Source organism: Schistocerca gregaria, chromosome X, assembly GCF_023897955.1.
Source record: "Schistocerca gregaria isolate iqSchGreg1 chromosome X, iqSchGreg1.2, whole genome shotgun sequence".
NCBI lineage: Eukaryota > Metazoa > Arthropoda > Insecta > Orthoptera > Acrididae > Schistocerca > Schistocerca gregaria.
The window spans coordinates 158,963,817-158,985,208 of record NC_064931.1 but is presented as its reverse complement, the minus strand read 5'-3'; the positions used below and the strand labels follow the sequence as shown (position 1 = coordinate 158,985,208).

The 21,392-nt window shown below is 43.1% G+C and overlaps 1 pseudogene; it reads left to right on the top strand.

Annotated features, from left to right (window-relative positions):
- Positions 1-955: 955 nt before the first annotated feature.
- On the top strand, positions 956-1,075 carry LOC126299964 (5S ribosomal RNA; annotated as a pseudogene).
- The last annotated feature ends 20,317 nt before the right edge of the window (positions 1,076-21,392 follow it).

The window sequence follows — 21,392 nt, the reverse complement described above, 5'->3', positions numbered from 1 at the left end:
AGTTTTTTTGGCGCTTCAGCGTACGTATTAATGGCAAGCATTCCACCATGTTTATGTCTGATTGTTCTCTTTTGATATCTGTAATATTTCTTGGACGACTTGAATGTCTCGTTAGCAGTTTGTTTTGTGTTTTTTCCTTCGGATTTCACAATAGCTTAAGGAATCGAATGTAGAAAATTCAACAATTCTGGGAATGCGAAGTTACCACTGCTGTGCCTCTTTCGTCAGGAGAACAAATGAGCTCTGACAACGTTTTCCTAAATCTCACTGGTTAAACAATCAGATATTGCTAGTTTTGGGTGCACATGGCAGCAGTTGTTAAAATATGTGTGTGAAATCCTAGGGGACTTAACTGCGAGGGTCATCAGTCCCTAGGCTTACACACCACTTAACCTAAATTATCTTAAGGACAAACATACACATCCATGCCCGAGAGAGGACTCGAACCTCCGCCGGGACCAGCCGCACAGTCCATGACTGCAGCGCCTGAGACCGCTCGGCTAATCCCGCGCGGCGGCGGCAGTTTTGGTTGTCGGTCAGCGTCGGCCGTTAGTTGAGATAAGGGCACCGTAATATGTGTTCGGCCGCGTGCGTAAATAATGTTTAATGTTAGCACGAGTGTAGTGAATGGTGTTCCAGACTCAATCACTGGAGAACGCAAAGTGTTTATAGAATTTCGTTGCATGATTCCGACATTCTGATTTCCTACATATCGTCTACAAAGGCTTTAATAAATCAATAGTTTCATCTTAGTCTATTGTACTTCCTCATCCACTGGTAATTAAATTTTATTAATTAGCCAACAAACCATCGTTAACAAAGAGAGGTGTTATTCTCAATTAAGTGAGACAATGAAGGATGGGTTTTCACAAACACTTTCAAACCGTTTTTATTTGGGAAACTGTTCACTATAGTGATGGATCACCATTTTCAGTGCTACGTGACTTGGCTGAAGACCAACGGCCTTGCCACGTTGGTAACATCGGTTCCCGCCCGATCACTGAATTTAAGCGACGTTGGTCCCAGCTAGTACTTGGATAGGTGACTGTCCGGGGAAAAACGGGTGCCGTTGGCATTTCGGACACGTAAGTCGTCGAAGTGGCGTGAAAATGAAAAGCTTGCACCAGGCCGTGGTGCGACACGTCGTTTATTTATTTACTTGCCAGAAGTATTGCAGGTGTTGACTGGTGGGATTGGTACTGAAGCTGCAGGAGTAGAACATCACAGTGATAAAGGTAAGCAGAAACAAACACACGGACATAGACTACCTTTCGAGAAATCCTTTGGGTTGAACACAGCAACGTAAATGAAATCTCAGTTATTTTTTCATTAAATGACATTGCTACTGAAAAGAGGGAAGATCCAGCACTGCTGAAAACTGTAAAAGCTCTGAAGAAGGAGGTACCGATCGAAAGAGAGCTCCACTTAATAAACAGTAGAGTATGGAACACTATGAACCACTGGGGTGGAAATTGTTGTTCATCTTCGCAGCTCATCTATGGCTGGCTATCCTGAAACGTCTGGTCAGTCGGGACTGATGAAGACTCTAGACAGAATTACACACAGATTTCGCTGGTCAGGTCTCTATCGAGCCGCCAGACAGTGTGTGAACCACTGTAAGGAACGCCAGTGATGCAAGGATGTGCCGCCTTGCCTCTACGGAAGCTGATTCCAATTTCGCCTGCAGTAGCGCGATTCCACTGAATTCGACCTCTTGTGAAGACCCTCGAAGTCAACAAACGAGAATTGATTGTTCAAATAGCCTGCACTGGCTACCTCACCCACCATGTTATCACCAAGGCTATGCCAGTGTTAAAGCTCCAGAAATTGAAAGGTTCCATGTAGAAAACATAGCTTTGATCCACGGACACCCTGTGTGATGATCTCTGATAGAGGAAAAGTTTCCCTGTCGACACAAGTATCAGAGGTAATTTCTCGTTTCGGCACCACCTAAAGGAAGACATCACAGACGATTGGTCTCACAAAAACGTTAATAAAACGTCAGCAGATATCCTATCAACATACACCACTGACCATTAAAATTGCTACACCACGAAAATGACGTGCTACAGACGCGAAATTTAACCGACAGGAAGAAGATGCAGTCATATGCCAATGATGAGCTTTTCAGAGAATTCACACAAGGTTGGCAGCGGTGGAGACACCTACAACGTTTCCAATCGATTTCTCATACACAAACAGCAGTTGACCGGCGTTGTCTGGTGAATCGTTGTTGTGATGCCTTAGCTTCTATTCTCTTCTTGTCTAAACTATTTATCGCCCACGTTTCACTTCTATACATGGCTACGCTCCATACAAATACTTTCAGAAACGACTTCCTGACATTTAAATCTATACTCGATGTTAACAAATTTCTCTTCTTCAGAAACGCTTTCCTTGCCATTGCTAGCCTATATTTTATATCCTCTCTACTCCGCCCATCATGAGTTGTTTTGCTCCCCAAATAGACAAACTCATTTACTACTTTAAGCGTCTCGTTTCCTCATCTAACTCCCTCAGCATCACCAGTTTTAATTCGACTACGTTCCATTATCCTAGTTTGCTTTTGTTGATGTTCATCTTATATCCTCCTTTCAAGACATTATCCATTCCGTTCAGCTGCTCTTCCAGGTCCTTCGCTGTCTCTGACAGAATTACATGTCATCGGCAAACATCAAAGTTTTTATTTCTTCTCCATGGATTTTAATTCGAGTGTACTACTTCGCTTAGCATATCTTTGTGGGCATATTTATTACTCAGTCTCAACCATTGCCTGGACCAATATCCTGTTTTCTTTTTCGTCTTATACACAGTGCTAAAGTCAATGTAAGAATTGCTTTTCCCTGCATTGTTAGCCATTGCCACTAGCACTACAACATTTAGCAACATGCTACACACACCCTGATAGCTGCTTCAAAAGTGAGACAGACTCCGTTGGTACGTCCATGCGCTTGCTTGACAAATCGATTAATAGCAAACAGCGAATTTGACAGACAAGTTTGACAGTTATTTTTATGTCTGCCTGGAGTGGCAAACATAAGTTGGAATTGGTAGCAGGACGTGACCGGGGTGTGACGCAAGATCAGATGGCTGAGGAAAGATTAGTCTCAAAGTAAGGCGCCAGCGATGAGGAAGATTACTTATCTTTATTCTTCACACTAAAGCACGCACCGTCTACTGCTCTCATAGCAAGTAGCTACGTAATTAAGTTCGCAATACAATTCACAAATCCACAGTGCAATTCAAATCGTAACTAAGTTCTAAGCCCAAGGTTGTCATATACGATCGATACAATAACACTTCGATATTAACACAGCTAGCGAGCAAGAGCACGGAACAAGAGAAACGCAACTCCCGTGTTAAAGGTGGGAAAAACAGACCGACAGCAGCGCCTCAAGTGGTACGGAGATGAACTAAAATATGAAAACATTGCAGGTTGCATCCCCCCCCCCCTAGTTTACTTACGTTGTAGGTTTTTATTTTTCTTTTAATTCTATTACCTTATTTTTCTGGGCTTGCTATGTAATTATTTTGACTGGCATCATAATGAAATAATTGAAACACAGCTATAGCACACTGTACTACAGCAGAGAGAAACCTATTCAGTAATATTTTCAGTATATTTTTGACGTTTGCGTCTGACAGACAAGAAAACATGAAAGGAGCAGCGACTGTCCGGCGCAAACATCAAAAATAGACTTTTAAATTGACATACTTATATTGTTATCTATCAATATGTAAAAGCTCCAGCATGTTTTATGGTTCATAAGAACTAGACGCAACAATTGAAACTGAGAGTAAGTCGAAACATGGTTGTAGTGTAAATAATTGAAGCAAAAGAAAAATAACATTGTAGCAGCTAAACTGGACTACAAATATTCCTGAATAATGTCATAAGTTTTACGTCATACAAGCTGCTGGATCAATGGAGGAAAAAAGCCTATTATTAAGAGAATAAACAGCAGTTAAAGAGGTTCAATGAAGAAATATTTATCACAGTATTAATTAATAAAGAATTCTAAAATTTGTTACAACTATGTTTCAGGACTAGTAAGTTTCAGGACTAGTAAGTTCTGAGTAACTGCCCAGCAAACTTGCACTACTGATCATTAGTTTCTTAAAAAGGTTTCTACATCTTACTACTGTAAATGCTTCAAGACAAAAAAGAGAACATCAATATCAAGTACCAAAAGCAGGAAAGGTGGATAAAAACAGCGAAATGAAAACAGTGAAATGAAAACAAAACTTACTTTTTATTCACTATTAACAACAGTGTCACCTGATTCACTACCGATTTTGGCAATTTCGCTAGGAACTCCTGTCACATGTTTTGGAAACACACCCCTGTTTAGCCTATGCCTACTTTTATTCATAAAATCTTCTTCGAAAAAATGATCTTCACAAACAAAATAAGAATCACAGTTCACATATAGTGACAGTTTACGAACACTCTTCCACTTTAGAAGCAACTCTTGAGGTTGTTTTGGAAACCTGTAGAAATGCTTGTTGCAAATTTCCTCCGTTGAATCCACGTAATAGCCAGACGAGCAGCTGGGGAACTTGCAGGAGTATTTTAACGTCAATCTGTTGTGTTGAATATTCTGAAAAAAAACCTAAATGTCTTCATTAAATAAAACTACTACAGACATATCAAAGTTATTTAAACAAACAAACAGAACCACGCTGATATTTCACGATAGAAGAGGATACATTTCATTTATAGGCTACGAGATTATTTAATGAAAAATTAAATGTCTTACCTTATAATTAATTGTGGACATTTTTCAGCAGGAAATCTCTTCAAGTCCACAGTGAACTTTATGAATTTGAAGTAAAAATTCTGTTTATGATGAATATGAGTAGTATGTAAATATGAAACAAATACAAAGACGACTGTAACCGAGGATCACACACTTAAGTGCAGAGCAAGACGATAGAATATTTCAAAACAACCACCATTGGAGTTTAGACAGCTCTCATTGGTCAATTCCAGCTTTGTTTGACCCCTAGCGCCTCTAGTGGTCTGGAAGGAACTACGTGGCTTGTTGCCTCTTTGCCATATAGCTTTCACCCCAGGGCAAGAGCGAGTTGGCCGTGGCGTCAGGCCTGTGCTCCCGTTATATCTTGTGGCCATAGAGGGGGCTGCAGGCCAGAACTATTGAATGGCGCGACGTCTTCAGCAGGTGATAACGCCATGAACCTCCGGCGGCCGCGACGTGAAGTTAAGGCCGATCACCGCGCATGTGCGGTTGGGCTGAGCGGCAGCGGGGCGCGCTTGTTTCGGTTAGGTCCGCGGACATAGCAGTTATAGAGGGTCTTTAAACAGACTGCACGTCATTCTTGTTTACAAAAGAGATAAAATAACGGATGTACAGTATTATATCAGTATTATATCAAAGTTACTGAGCGCGGCACACAGCTACAGACAAACATCTTGGCAAGATCCGCTTGACAAGTTAATGTCGGTTGTAAACACAGAGGAAAATGTTATGTTACTAAGGACGGGCAAAAAAAAAGTCCAAACTGCAGTCCAAATGTAAAAGATGGAGGCTCTAGGGCACGCAGTGAAGATGGCATGTCAACACGACCAAAACGCCTGTCTCGGCCTGAGATGGCACGGATGTAGATGCCCCACCACTGACGCTCTGCTGAGAGCGCTGTAGCACGATATATGACACTAAAAGAGGCTCACACCACCTCCAGTCTAGGTAATGCAGAAGGGGATACAAAAGTTAGCAAACTGTGGAGATGATGATTGCTACTCTCCGAAATTTTCTACAGGAGTGGTGTAACGTGATTTTGAGGATCAAGAGAAGTGCGATAGGATGCTTGAGGGTTCGTTAAACCAGTAATGGATGTGCGTAGTCACAGAACATTGCTGTTGTCACCTCGGAGGAGGAGAGTACCCACGGCATATTCATCATGAAGATGAAGAAAAGACAAAGCACAGTCACCGGGAGTGATGAAATAGACATAAAAGTTCGTATTCGTGATAGTCCGTGTGAGTGCGTCCCTGTCAAGGTACAAATAACATGTAGTACACTTGGTGCCAATTTGACATTCGTTGCATATTATTTTTAATGGTTTTGCAATTTCAATGAGCAGCAGTGTACTAAAATTGTGTTCAAATGTTTCAATTTGTTCTGAGCACTATGGGACTTAACATCGGAGGTCATCAGTCCCCTAGAACTTAGAACTACTTAAACCTAACTAACCTAAGGACATCACACATATCCATGCCCGAGACAGGATTCGAACGTGCGACCGTAGCGGTCGCGCGGTTCCAGACTGAAGCGCCTAGAACCGCTCGGCCACTTTGGCCGGCGTGCTCGTTTATATGTAAATAATTTTAATCATCTCTGCAATAATACACTACTGGCCATTAAAATTACTGTACTACGAAGATGACATGCTACAGACAAGAAATTTAACCGACAGGAAGAAGATGCTCTGATATGCAAATGCTTAGCTTTTCAGAGCATTCACACAAGGTTAGCGCCGGTGGCGACACCTACAACGTGCTGACATGAGGAAAGTTTCCAACCGATTTCTCATACACAAACAACAGTTGACCGGCGTTGCCTAGTGAAACGTTGTTGTGATGCCTCGTGTAAGGAGGAGAAATGCGTACCATCACGTTTCCGACCTTGATAAAGGTCGGATTGTAGCCTATCGCGATTGCGGTTTATCGTATCGCGGCATTGCTACTCGCGTTGGTCGAGATCCAGTGCCTCTTAGCAGAATATGGAATCGGTGGGTTCAGGAGGGTAATACGGAACGCCGTGCTGGATCCCAACAGCCTCGTATCACTAGCAGTCGAGATGACAGGCATCATATGCGCATGGCTGTAACGGATCGTGCAGCCACGTCTCGATCTCTGAGTCAACAGATGGGGACGTTTGCAAGACAACAAGCATCTGCCCGAACAATTCGACGACGTTTCCGGCAGCATGGACTATCAGCTCGGAGACCACGTCTGCGCTTACCCTTGACGCTGCGTCACAGACAGGAGCGCCTGCTATGGTGTACTCAACGACGAACCTGGGTGCACAAATGGCAAAACGCCTTTTTTTCGGATGAATCCAGGTTCTGTTTACGCATCATTGTTTGGTGACATCGTGGTGAACTCACATCGGAAGCGTGTATTCGTCTTCGCCATACTGGCGTATCATCCGCCGTGATGGCATCGGGTGCCATTGGTTACACGTCTCGGTCACCTCTTGTTCGCATTGACGGCACTTTGAACAGTGGACGTTACATTTCAGACGTGTTACGACCCGTGGCTCTACCCTTCATTCTATCCCTGCGAAACCGTACATTTAAGCTGCATAATGCAATACCATATGTTTGGAGGTCCTGTGCGGGCCTTTCTGGATACAGAAAATGTGCGGCTGCTGCCCTGGCCAGAACATTCTCCAGATCTCTCACCAATTGAAAACGTCTGGTCAATGGTGGCCGAGCAACTGGCTCGTCATAAGACCCCAGTCACTACTCTTGATGAACTGTGGTACCGTGTTGAAGCTGCATGGGCAGCTGTACCTATACACGAAGACTCAATGCCCAGGCGTATCAAGGCCGTTATTACGGCCAGAGGTGGTTGTTCTAGGTACTGATTTTTCAGGATGTATGCACCCAAATTGCGTGAAAATGTAATCACATGTCAGTTCTAGTATAATATATTTGTCCAATGAATACCCGTTTATCATCTGCATTTGCCGGCCGAAGTGGCTGTGCGGTTCTAGGCGCTTCAGTCTGGAACCGCGTGACCGCTAAGGTCGCAGGTTCGAATACTGCCTCGGGCATGGATGTGTGTGATGTCCTTAGGTTAGTTAGGTTTAAGTAGTTCTAAGTTCTAGGGGACTGATGACCTCAGATGTTAATTCCCATAGTGCTCAGAGCCATTTTTTTCATCTGCATTTCTTCTTGGTGTAGCAATTTGTATGGCCAGTAGTGTATACAATAATTTTAATCATCTCTGCATTAATAAATAAGTGAGGTAACATCTGAGATCCCTGAGAATAGGATCGTCATTCATGCTCTCCCCCTTAAAGCGAATGAAAATTTACCTTAAATTTCAGTAATCTTTACAAATGTTTATAACAAGTCAAGGAAAGGAAGTGTTAGGCTCTGAACTTCATATTGTTGAGTCCGTCGGTCTAACGAGTTGTATGAACACTGTAAATTAAGCACTATAAAATGATTAAAACATAAATTTATTTATTTACAATATGTTCAATATGAAGCATGCACTGACTCTCTTTGCAGTCTTTCTCTCTGTTCCACAAGTAATAGATTCCAATATTCTCTAGTCGTCGGGTAAGCAATTACGTCGCTCTAGTTTCGTAATATCTCACTGCAACTCTTTCATTAGCTCAACACGATATCACGATATGAGAATAATCTGAAGTGGATCCTTGAGTGCGGTGACTTAAAAACAAGTACGGTCAAGTCACAATTATGGGCAGTGAGTTGATGTCCACTGGTGGCATGTGTACCCACACGTGGTTGGGTATGTCGAGCCCTCTATAGCAGCCGTTTGCGGTGGCTGGTTTAAGTGTGCGAGGTTGACGAAGACACCGTCTATACCACATTCGTGCCCCCTTCCTCCAAAATTGCGCTCTGTCCTCGTGTAGTGTGGGCGTGGGTACGACGTAGGAGAGATGTGTGCCGTTGTGCTGCTGACGAAGCTGGCTGTCAGATAATGGCAGAGGGCGTCAACCAACCTGCAGTCTGGAGTTCATCTTGCAAATCGCTGGGAAAATCTACCAAAAAACCGGAGGTCTCTTTCCAAAGCTGTTTCACAGAGGAAGATTGCACTGTAGTTCCTTCTCTAGAATGTCGCACAGATGACAAAATGGTAGATATCTAAATAGATGACAGAGGGATAGAAAAACAATTAAAATCACTGAAAAGAGGAAAGGCCGCTGGACCTGATGGGATACCAGTTCGATTTTACACAGAGTACGCGAAGGAACTTACCCCCTCTTCTTGCAGCGGTGTACCACAGGTCTCTAGAAGAGCGTAGCGTTCCAAAGGATTGGAAAACAGCACAGGTCATCCCCGTTTTCAAAAGGGACGTCGAACAGATGTGCAGAACTGTAGACCTATATCTCTAACGTTGATAAGTTGTAGAATTTTGGAACACGTATTATGTTCAAGTATAATGACTTTTCTGGAGACTTGAAATCTACCCTGTAGCAATCAGCATGGGTTTCGAAAAAGACGATCGTGTGAAACTCAGCTCGCGTTATTCGTCCACGAGACTCAGAGGGCCATAGATCCAACGGAGAGCAGCGCTGCGTTACAGGATCATAAAGTAATCGCGAAAGCATTACGGAGATGATAGATAAACTCCAGTGGAAGACTGTGCAATAGAGACACGCAGTACCTCGGTACGGGCTTTTGTTGAAGTTTCGAGGACATACCTTCACCGCGGAGTTAAGCAGTATATTGCTCCCTCCTACGTATATCTTGCGAAGAGATCATGAGGATAACGTCAGAAAGATTAGAGCCCACACAGAGGCATACCGACAACCTTTATTTGCAAGAACAATACGAGACTGGAATAGAAGGGAGAACCGATAGAGGTACTCAAGGTACCCTCCGCCACACGCCGTCAGGTGGCTTGCGGAGTATAGATGTAGATGTAGGTAGGTCGTCCTTCTGACAGCATAGGAGGATGCAACATGGGCGACTTGCGGAGTATAGATGTAGATGTAGGTAGGTCGTCCTTCTGACAGCATAGAAGGGTGCAACGTCGGCGGCTTGCGGAGTATAGATGTAGATGTAGGTAGGTCGTCCTTCTGACAGCATAGGAGGGAGTAACATCGGCGCTGCTGTGGACTGCAAAGGCTGTACGGTTAAGGAAGGCTGGATGCAATGACTGACGTCGCTGTGAACAATAACGGATTCTGTGGCTGCGACGGCAGCTGCGGGGGCGGTTAGGTGTCGACCGCCGTGGCAGAGCCGTCTGATGACCCCTACGTCCGAGTGTCAGGCACTGGCAAGGACTGCTCGGGGACAGCAGTCTGGTATTCAGGCAACGTTTCCGAAACGTGAAAATCACAATAATCACAAAAATGTAGTTGATTTTGGTGGCGTCGGGAGCTGCCTATTTTTCCTCGAACGGTACGATGAACTCGGCCAGTCTTACAAGTCATTCCCAGCTGTAAAGCCGTCCTCACACGGACCGTGCATCCGAACGTCGAGCTTTGAGCGTGCCGAGTTTCTGACGTCATAGCGTGGAACAGCACGTTCGTGACTCTTTCCGAACGTGCAGGGCAACATCTTTCATGTCAGATATTATGAGCGTGCGTCTGAGCGTTGACCAATGAGATGGCATAACGCCACCTACGTCACACGTACGCCGTCTCCCTTCAGTACAGAGTTGTGAGGCGCCATATTGGCATTCATTTCAAGCCTATATGTATATATGCCGTTTCTGAGCACCAACAATTTGAGAATCGCTGGAAAACCCGTGGTTAATTGTGTGATTCGTTCCAATAAAATAATGAGAAACATCATATTCGTAGCTAAAGATTTATTGTAACTTGCGTGTTATGAGAGTAGGCTATTTGAAGGCAGCGACACACTGAATATCCACCCAAAACGCATTGTTCTTGGTACAATTCCTTATAATTAAATTTCAATTAGTAACGTATCTACGATTAGTTTTTTCAGCAAGGCGTAAGATGATATGATTAGAGGCAAAGGGGCTGGTGTTGGTTTAGCGCAATGAGTAGCGTCCTGTATTGAGTTGGTCAGCCGGCACGGTAGCTTAGTGTGTTCGGTCAGCGGGCTCTGTGCTCTCTGAAAAAAAAAAAAAAAAAAAAAAAAAAAAAAACACTGAGTGAAGAGATTAACAACGAACTTCAACGAATGTCACGTGACGTCCGTTACGACCATATGCAACGAACAATCACGAAAAGAAAAAAAAAGATTGGTAGTTAGAGCGGTGGTTCGCGTCTTGACACCTCGAAGTCTTTTTTCCTAACATTCGCGTTCTTGGTTCAAATGGCTCTGAGCACTATGGGACTTAACATCTGAGGTCATCAGTCCCCAAGACTTAGTACTACTTAAACCTAAGTAACCTAAGGACATCACACACATCCATGCCCGAGGATTCGCGTTCTTATTAGGTTCTGATACGTTATTATTAGTTTAATGTAAGTATATACTATAATATTTGATGTTATGTAAATATAAGTTCACCTTTCTTTGAGGGTGACTTTGTTCGATTGGCTTAATCTACAGGACAGCTTGCGCTACTTGTGTGAAGCTATTTTGCTCCTTTTTGTTTTACGCTTCGTAATTCATATCTTGCAAAGATTCTGCTACTGGGTAGGAACAGTGATGAAATAAGACTGACCTTCGGGTTTTACTAAAATGTCGAAATAATGTTTATCTTATGCGGATAAGTATTCAAAATTTGTACCGCACTGTTTGTATTGGTACTTTTATAAGTCTATGTCCATATTGATTGGAAATGGTACTTCCCTTTTCGTGCAAGATGGAGGAAATGTGCGTTTTAATACAGCTAACGTGGGAATTTTAAGCGCGCCCGTTGAGTAAACAGTGTGATTTCCGAACTAGAAACATCCCTCAACTGCCGCTGGAGTGCGTTGTGATCGCGTATACCACGTTGGGTCCCACAAACCGTATGCACAAGTCGCATCGTTACTGAGCTTTCAGGAGCACACGGAACTTGGCACGCTCAACGTTAACGTTCGATAACACGGTCCGTGTGCCAACGGCTTAAGGCTTGTTAAGCACTTGATAGAAAACTTTGTCCTTTGTGCGGAATTTCGCTGCGAATTTTGCGTCTGAAGCAAGCTGTCGAGTGTGAACCCGCTACAGTAGTGTGCAGTGACGACGACCGTGTAATAATTCTGTTGGTGAAGCATCACGAAAAGGCAGTGCAATAGGTGCTGAGAAAACAACATAGCACGTTTCCTTGAATGGGAAGCATGAAGTCTGGACATGTGAGCCTTAAAGTGTGAACAAAATGTTCAGCTTCACCGTTTGATTGACGTAAGAATGGTGCTGTTATGGTGCGACGAATCACACTTTTTGGCAGAATTGTTGAAATTCCAATGATGAAAATTGCTGACCGATGACCGAAACAATTCTTAGTGGCAAACTATCTAAACGAAACACAGAAGCGAGTGATCTTATAGTACTGGGACCACTTTTGTAAATCATTGGAATAACAAATGGATATCTTCTGTATGCATCGGCAATAATCAGCCACCGTGAGTTCCAGAAAGGACCAGCAAAATCAATGTTTGTGCGTTGCCAAGGATCGTCAGGTCGAGGCCAACTGAAAAAGTCCTGGCGCGTCCCTACCTTGTTCTCTGCGCACATGTGACATTGGGCATTCATCTGTTTTGTCTGCTCGTCTGTCCCAAGCCACATACGGTAATGGAGGGCTAGATGGTGAGTTCCAACGATTTCCCAGCGTCCTATGTGTGATAGTTTCAAGATATGTGACAGCAATGATGTGGGAATCATGAATCAACGTTTTTTCATTGGGAGGATGCAATAAAATTACACCATTCTGAAGAGATAGGCTGTTGCGTTGGACATAGCACTTTTATACTATAGCATCTAGAATTGATTTTGTATTATGAGGCTACCCTATCTGAATGTACTGCTTTGGTCATCGTAGTGATTGATCATGTCCTGTACCTTGTGCAATCAACTGATGATCATTGGGATCAGATTGATCAGTTTGAAGATAAGAAGTTTCTGACGCATGAAATTCTGGATCATTTGCAACAGGTAAATGAGGCACAGTGCTTGCTTTTGAATAATGTATCGCGGGGCGAAAGGGAATTTCGTACTGGCTGTCTAAAAGAAGTAGTGACCAACGTTTCAGCCTATGTGTTGGACGATGCGGCAGATCTTTTGTCAGATGGGGTAGAACAGTAGTGGCCCAGGTTGTCCAGGTCTGCTGCAGGCAAGGGAGCTGAACAGTGGTGTGGAAGTTACATGGGTGCTATGTAACCTTGCCGTCGGTGGGGAGGCTGGCGTGCCTCAGCGATACAGATAGCTGTACCGTAGTTGCAACCATAGCGGAGGAGTATTTGTTGAGGGGCCAGACAAACGTGCGCTTCCTGAAGAAGGACAGCAGCCTTTTCAGCAGTTGCAGGGGCAACAGTCTGGATGATTGACTGATCTGGCCTTGTAACATCAGTCAAAACGGTCCTTACTGTGTTGGTATTGCGAATGGTTGAAATGAAAGAGAAAGTACAGGTGTAATTTTTCCCGAGCGCATGCATCTCTGCTGTATGGTTAAATGATGATGGCACCCTCTTGGGTAAAATATTCCGGAGGTAAAATAGTCCATCATAGGTTACGCAAAGGCAAGCCTACGTTTATAGTATTTGTAGACTTTTGACAATGCTGTCTGGAATGATCTCTTTCAAATTCTAAAGGTGGCAGGGGTAAAATACAGAGACCGGAATGCTATTTTCAATTTCAGTTATAAGAGCCGAGAGGCACGAAAGTAAATCAGTATTTGAGAAGAGAGTGAGATATTATTCAATCTGTATACTGAGCAAGGAGTAAAGGAAACAAAAGAAAAAATGGAGTAGGAATTCAAATCCATGGAGAAGAAATAAAAATTTTGAGGTTTGTCGATGACATTGTAAATCTGTCAGGAACAGCAAAGGACCTACAAGAGCAGCTGAACAGAGTGGACAGTGTATGGAAAGGAGGATATAAGACGAACGTCAACAAAAGCAAAACGAAGAAGCTGAGGGCATTTGATTAGGAAATGAGACACTTAAAGTAGTAGATGAGTTTTCTATTTGGGAAGCAAAATAACTGATGATGGTCGAAGTAGGGAGGATATAAATTGTATACTAGCAGTTTCAAGACAAGGTGAAGAAGAGAAATTTGTTTTCATAGAGTGTAGATTTAAGTGTCACGAAGTCCTTTCAGAAAGTATTTGTACGGAGTGTAACCATATGTGGAAGTGAAACGTGGGCGATAAACAGTTTAGACAACGAGAAAATAGAATCTCTTGAAATGTGGCTCTGCAGAAGAATGTTGAAGGTTAGATGGGTGATCACATAACTAATGAGGAGGTACTGAAGAGAGGTGGGGAGAAGAGAAAGTTGTGGCACAACATGACTAGAAGAAGGGATCGGTCGATGGAAGACATTCTGAGGCATCAAGGGATCACCAAATTAGTACTGGAGGAAAGCGTGAAGTATAAAAATCGTAGAGGGTGACAAAGAGATGAATACAGTCAGCAGATTCAGATAGATGTAGGTTGCGGTAGTTTCTCGGAGGTCTAGAGGCTTGCACAGGATAGAGGAGCATCGAGAGCTGTACCAAACCAGTATCTGGACTGAAGACCAAAACAACAACAACAACATGTAACACGGTGATACCTGGAATACTATTTTATTGTCAGGGTGAATCTATGAATTAATGGAACAGCCTCCTAGCATCGAGCAACATTTGGGCCGCAGCGAGCGGCGGGAGAACAGGCGACACACATCGTCAGCAAGTCGTGATGGTGGTGCCGAAGGCCAGTGAAAGCGGCGAGCGTGAAGGTGTACGAGATGCAGCAAGGAAGATGAGTACGCGTTGCCCGTAACTGGATATTTTTACAACACAGGGTGGCTCTACACCTCAGTACTCTTGTAGATGGCCCACTGTGTGCTTTCATGAGTGTAGTCGTGTGCTCAGCACATGATGATGGTTGTTGTGTAGGACAGGTCAGGTCTCCCACCCTCCCACCACGGGCTGAGAAATATTGCTGCAGATGCTCAAGAGAATGCCAGGGAGCTACAGAAAGGCACGACAACTGTGCTGTCGGCGATAACAGTTTGCATATCATCCACGAACGACTCTTAGCAGGAGGGTTTCGCTAAGTGTCTTTCACGCCTTCTACTGACTTTTCGAAGCTTATCATCAAAGCATTTTGTCTGCATCTACACAGTTACTCTGCAATTCACACTTAAGTGCCTGGTTGAGGGTTCATCGAACCATTTTCATACTACTTCTCTACCAGTCCACTCTCGAATGGCGCGTGGGAAAAAGGAACCCCTAAATCGTTCGTTCGAGCTCTGATTTCTCTTATTTTATTATAGCGATCATTTCTCCCAACGTAGGTCGGTGTAAATAAAATATTTCCGCATTCGGAAGGCCGGACGTTGTGGCCGAGCGGTTCTAGGCGCTTCAGTCCGGAACCGCACTGCTGCTGCGATCGCAGGTTCGAATTCTGCCTCGGGCGTGGATGTGTGTGATGTCCTTATGTTAGTTAGATTTGAGTAGTTCTAAGCCTAGTGGACTGATGACCTCATCTGTTAAATCCCGTAGTAGTTAGAGCCATTTGAACCATTTTGTATTCCGAAAAGAAAGTTGGTGATTGAAATTTCGTAAAGAGATCTCGCCGAAATGAAAACCGCCTTTGTTTCAGTGACTGCCACCCCTACTCGCGTATCATATCAGTGACACTCTCACCCCTATTACGCGATAACACGAAACGAGCTACCCTTCTATGCACTTTTTCGATGTCCTCCGTCAATCCTACCTGGTAAGGATCCCATACCGCGCAGCAATATTCCAGCAGAGGACGGACAAGTGTAATGTAGGCTTTCTCTTTAGTGGGTTTGTCGCATCTTCAAAGTGTTTTGCCCACAATATTATCTATGTGGTCTTTCCAATTTAAGTTGCTCCTAATTGTAATTCCTAGGTATTTAGTCGAATTGACAGCTCTTAGCTCTGTGCGATTTATCGTATACCCAAAATTTATCGGATTTCTTTTAGTACCCATGTGGATGACCTTGCACTTTTCTTTGTTTAGTGCCAGTTGCCACTTTTCGCACCATACAGAAATTCTGTCTAGATCATTTTGTAATTGGAATTGATGGTCTGATGATTTTACTAGACGGTAAATTACAGCGTCATCTGCAAACAATCTAAGGGGGCTGCTCAGATTATCACCTAGATCATTTATGTAAATCAGGAACAGCAGAGAACCTATGACACTACCTTGCGGAACGCCAGATATCACTTCTGTTCTACTCGATGATTTACCGTCTATCTCTACGAACTGTGCTCCTTCTGAGAGGAAATCACAAATCTAGTCACACAACTAAGGCGATACTCCATATGCAAGCAATTTGATTAATAGTCGCTTGTGAGGAACGGTATCAAAAGCCTTCTGTAAATCTAGGAATATGGAATCGATCTGAGTTTCCTTATCGACAGCACTCATTACTTCATGGGAATAAAGAGCTAGCTGTGTTGCACAAGGAACATACTTTATGAATCCGTGTTGGTTATGCATTAATAAGTCATTTTCTTCAAGGTGATTCATAATGTTCGAGTACAGTATATGCTCCAAAATCCTACTGCAGATAGAGGTCAGTGATATGGGTCTGTAATTCAATGGATAACTCCTATTTCCTTCCTTGAATATTGGTGTGAATATGTGCTACTTTCCAGTCTTTAGGAACAGACCTTTCGTCAAGTGAGCGGTTGTATATGATTGTTATAAAAGGAGCTATTGTGTCTGCATACTCTGAAAGGAACCTGATTGGTATTGTGGTGTCACCGCCAGACACCACACTTGCTAGGTGGTAGCCTTTAAATCGGCCGCGGTCCGGTAGTATACGTCGGACCCGCTTGTCGCCACTATCAGTGATTGCAGACCGAGCGCCGTCACACGGTAGGTCTAGAGAGACTTCCTAGCACTCGCCCCAGTTGTACAGCCGACTTTGCTAGCGATGGTTCATTGACTTCTACGCTCTCATTCGCCGAGACGATAGTTAGCATAGCCTTCAGCTACGTTATTTGCTACGACCTAGCAAGGAGCCAGTATCCGTACTATTGATGTTGTGAATCATGTACCATAAAGTGAGACGTTCTCCGTTAATGGATTAAAGTTAAGTATTCCACCGGCTACGTCCGTTTTTCTCAATTCTAATTCCCTTGTCATGTTCCAGACCTCACGCCAGCCTGCGTGAGCTGAGACGTGTGCATTTCGGCCTCCTTTAGCAACACGGTTGGCTCTCCTGCCAACCACAACAGGTATACCATCTGGACCGAAAGACTTCTTGCCTTTCTTAAGTGATTTGAGTTGTTTCCCAACACCTAAGATATCTACTTTTATGTCACTCATGCTAACAGCTGCTCTCCTTTCGAATTCTGGAATATTTACTTCATCTTCTTTCGTGAAGGGATTACAGAAAACTGTATTTAGTAACTCCGCTTTAGTGACACTATCATCGGTAACATTTCCATTGCTGTCGCCCAGTGACAGTATTGACTGTTTTTTGTCACTGGTGTACTTTACATATGACCAGAATCTCTTTGGGTGTTCTGCCATATTTTGAGACAATGTTTCATTGTGGAAACTATTAAAAGCATCTCGCATTGACGTCCTCACTAAATTTCGAGCTTCCATGAAACTTAGCCAGTCTTGGGGATGGCTTTTATCATCTTTTGAAGATTACGTCCTTTAGATGGCGTCCTCCTGTACGAATACATTCCTGAAATCTGCTGTTGAGAATCCTCATTGATCGCTGCAACTTCTCAGCTGGGATACTGTGAATTGCATCTCGAATTCTCTGCTTTAACTCATCCAGGGTTCTTGCTCAGGTCGGTAGACCGACAAGAAAAAGTTACAAGCGGATAAATCTGGTGATCTAGGGGGTCAGGGAATGTTACCAGATCTTGAAATCGCACGATTGTCAAACAATTCTCTCACATATGCCATTGATTGCCGTGCAGTGTGTCATGTCGCTCCAACCTGATGAACGTTTGGAAAGTTGTCGAATGCAGGTGTAACGGAAGTTCATAACATCTCCAGGTAATGATCGGCATTGACAGTTATTGTGTTTCCCTGTTCATTTGCGAAAAAATACGGTCTGATAAGGAGTACGGTAGTGGGGCTATGACTCCAAAAATGGTTCAGATGGCTCTGAGCACTATGGGACCTAACTGCTGAGGTCATCACTCCCCTAGAACTTAGAACTACTTAAACCTAACTAACCTAAGGACATCACACACATCCATGCCCGAGGCAGGATTCGAACCTGCGACCGTAGCAGTCGCGCAGTTCCGGACTGAAGCACCTAGAACCGCTCGGCCTCCACGGCAGGCCTATGACTCATCAAATTGATATGAAAATTAATTAAATTGGTCAATCAATCACCCTCGCCCCCGACCACGCCCACTCCCGCCCTCAGATGACATCACGTGTTTTCCTCAGCCTGCACGTGGACCCAGCCGCCTCCCTCGTCCCCCTTTCCACCCTTCCCCTCACCCATCCTACCGTATTGGCGGATATTTCGAATTTTTGTTGGGAATTTCTTCGTCCCAGGGCTGTGCTGACATCCCATCACGCCCCCCACCCAGGAATTGGCGATAAATTAAAATTAGCGGTGTCCTTTCCTGGAATCGAACCCTGGTCCTCCTGGGCGGAAAGCTCAAGTGGACCTCCCCAACAAATGGAAAATGTCCAGATGTGGGAAAGTAAGGTTAGGTTAGTGTACTTTATTTATTTTGTTCGGGAAACTGACGCAAAGATCGGTCCTAATTACGTAATTAATCACAAAAACGGGCCTAATTACACAAACATATGGATAACGCTACACAAGGACGACATAAAATCGCAATACAACTCATATAGGTACGAGATGGGGGTCACTATACTATCAACTACATTGTTTCAACTCCATTGAAGGTCATCCAACTACCCACTTTCCACAACCGAAATATATACTCCAGTGTATATCTAATTTTTTTCCCTCTAAACTACCTCCTTTACGGCTTTAACAATTAGTTCTGTTCCTTCCGGCAGTTCTTCTAGACGAGAGCATTCGTGAACTTTAATTTTTCCTCTTATTTCCTTCATGACACTGTTGTTATAACATTCCACATCCTCCTGGGTGTAGGATGCCAGTTCTTCTGCTTCATATTCTTGAGGAATTTCTATATAGAACCTTAAGTTCACAACTTTTGCAAACGAATTGCTGTTAACGGTTGTTATTCCGTTGGTTTTAAGCTCTGTAAACGGTTCTTCTGTTGCTAAGCGTATGACATCAACCCCACCACATTTGGATACACTGTCTCTCTCTATTTTTAAACAGGTGAAAAGAGGTATGGAGTTTGATAAACAGATTTTTCGTGTGTTCTTTAACATAGTAAACATGCTCCAGTCCGTCGTTTTCGGCCAGTACTGCAACATAAGGCCATTTACCACTGCTCTTCATTGTAAATGCTATTATCTTGTATTCCCCAGCCGTAGCCAGATTTCTCCATACACTGTGTTTAATGACATATGTAAACCTGCACTGCACATCGGCAATTGCCTCTTCCTTTTCGATTCACAACTTATATTCGTCCTTTATAGCAGTTGTCTTCTCTATATACTCTAATTTTCTTTTCCTTACTTCGACGTCTTCCATTTCCAGTTTCCTTTTTTGTGCACATAACATATTAACTGTACTTAAGTGTGTGATATCTTTACTGGGAAATGCTTTAAGCCTGTGGGATAAATTTACTTTTTTTCTTAGGACTTGTGGAATGACGTTGTTCGTGTCAACCAATCCCAATTCTGCAATATCTCTATCGGACGGTATTGTGGAGAACAATGTTCTAGACTGAGCGAAATACGTTTGTCCTGCTTTAACATAACACTTCTGTATAAGGTGATAGTAACTGTTCCGAAAGAACAGATACCAATTATGACCGTGCAGCTTCTCTAGAAATAAATGATAATTAATCTAAACCCTCAGTTGCCAACAGGTGTTGTTGATATACCTCAATGGGGACAGCTAAAAATGTGTGCCCCAATCAGGACTCGAAACCGGAACCACTTACTTACATGGCAGACGCTCTAGCCATCTGAACCACTGGAGGCACAGAGAATAGCGTGAATTCAGGGACTTATCCCTTGCACGCTTCCCGTGAGACCCACATTACCAACTGTCCACAACCTACATTCGTAATGTTCCTAAAGGATATTTGCCCCTTCACTCATTACTCGCGCCTACTAAGGTGACGATTCCCGTAAGAGTTCGGGCAAAGTGAGCGCATTCGCACAGAAGGTCAATGGCCGGGTAGCCTTTAAGTGTATGAAGATAGTAACTGTTCCGAAAGAACAGATACCAATGATGACCATGCAGCTTCTCTATAAAGAAATGATAATTAATCGAAACCCTCAGCTGCCTACAAGTGTTGGAACTGAAATTTTTAATATAATTTACTTTTGTTAACTAATACATTTTATTTATTTTCTAATGATCACCGCGTATAGAATGAAGGAAAAATAGGTGAATCTGACATTCACTTTTTTTTACTATTACCTAGAGAAATGAGTTATTAAATTTATTTTCTTACAATCACGTTGTAAATGAAGTAATGAACTTAGAAATCGGTTGGTTATCCAGGATAATGAGGTAATTAGTTAAAATCGATAAGGCTATTGCAAAAATAGGTAATGAGCTAAAGCTTAGAGATCAGTTGAGTTATTTCAATAGAATGAATTTTAAAAAATCAGTTGAGTTAATTAGAAAATGCGGAAATGAGTTAGTGATTGAGCTATTGAGCTAGAATCCGGTTTTTTCATCTACTCCGTGGCGATATGTGTCCATGCAGAAATCCTGGGTTGATATTAAGCAGTCGCACATCTTCATTTCGTTAAAAATTCCGGTGATGTCTTGTGTTATGTCCAAATCCAAAAGGTAATAGTTGTCTACACCTAGCTGGTGCAGTATTCCAGGCATCTCTTCCATTAGAACATCCATTTTAACGTCAGATAATTCCACTTTATATGGTATAGCCACAGGATTTTTATATTTTTTCGAAATAGTTTCCAGTGCTTACCTGCCGATTTTTTCCCGTATCTCTCTTGCTGTCACACTGTCGTTCCCGTGTAGGAGAAAAAGCAGTTTCACCTAGACATCATGTCTTGCAGTGACGAAATTGGAGAATTTACTACTTAGATAATAGTTAAATGAGCCACATATGTCCTTTAACATTATAGACCGTCCTCTCTCTAATTGTTCTTGACAGTCCACTTGATCACATATTTTAATCACCATAATATTACCGCAAAACGGTTCTGTAATAGGTGTAAGCACATTTACATTCTTCTCACTAAGTACTTTACCATTTTCCGCGTAATTTATGTTGCCAGTGTTAGTAGCCAGATTATCCAGCTTCTTCTGTAATAACCACAATCCGAATCGTTCGTCCGTTGGTATTGTCTTCCTCTCTAATAGCTTAGGGATGTTTAGCACTTTGGAGGAATCCATGTTGACATTTTCAACTACTACAGAAGACTGATAAGTTGCGGCTGTCATGTCTTCTTTTATACTCGAAAGATCCAAGGTGATTGAACTTCTGGTCACGTGATTTGCGGTCAA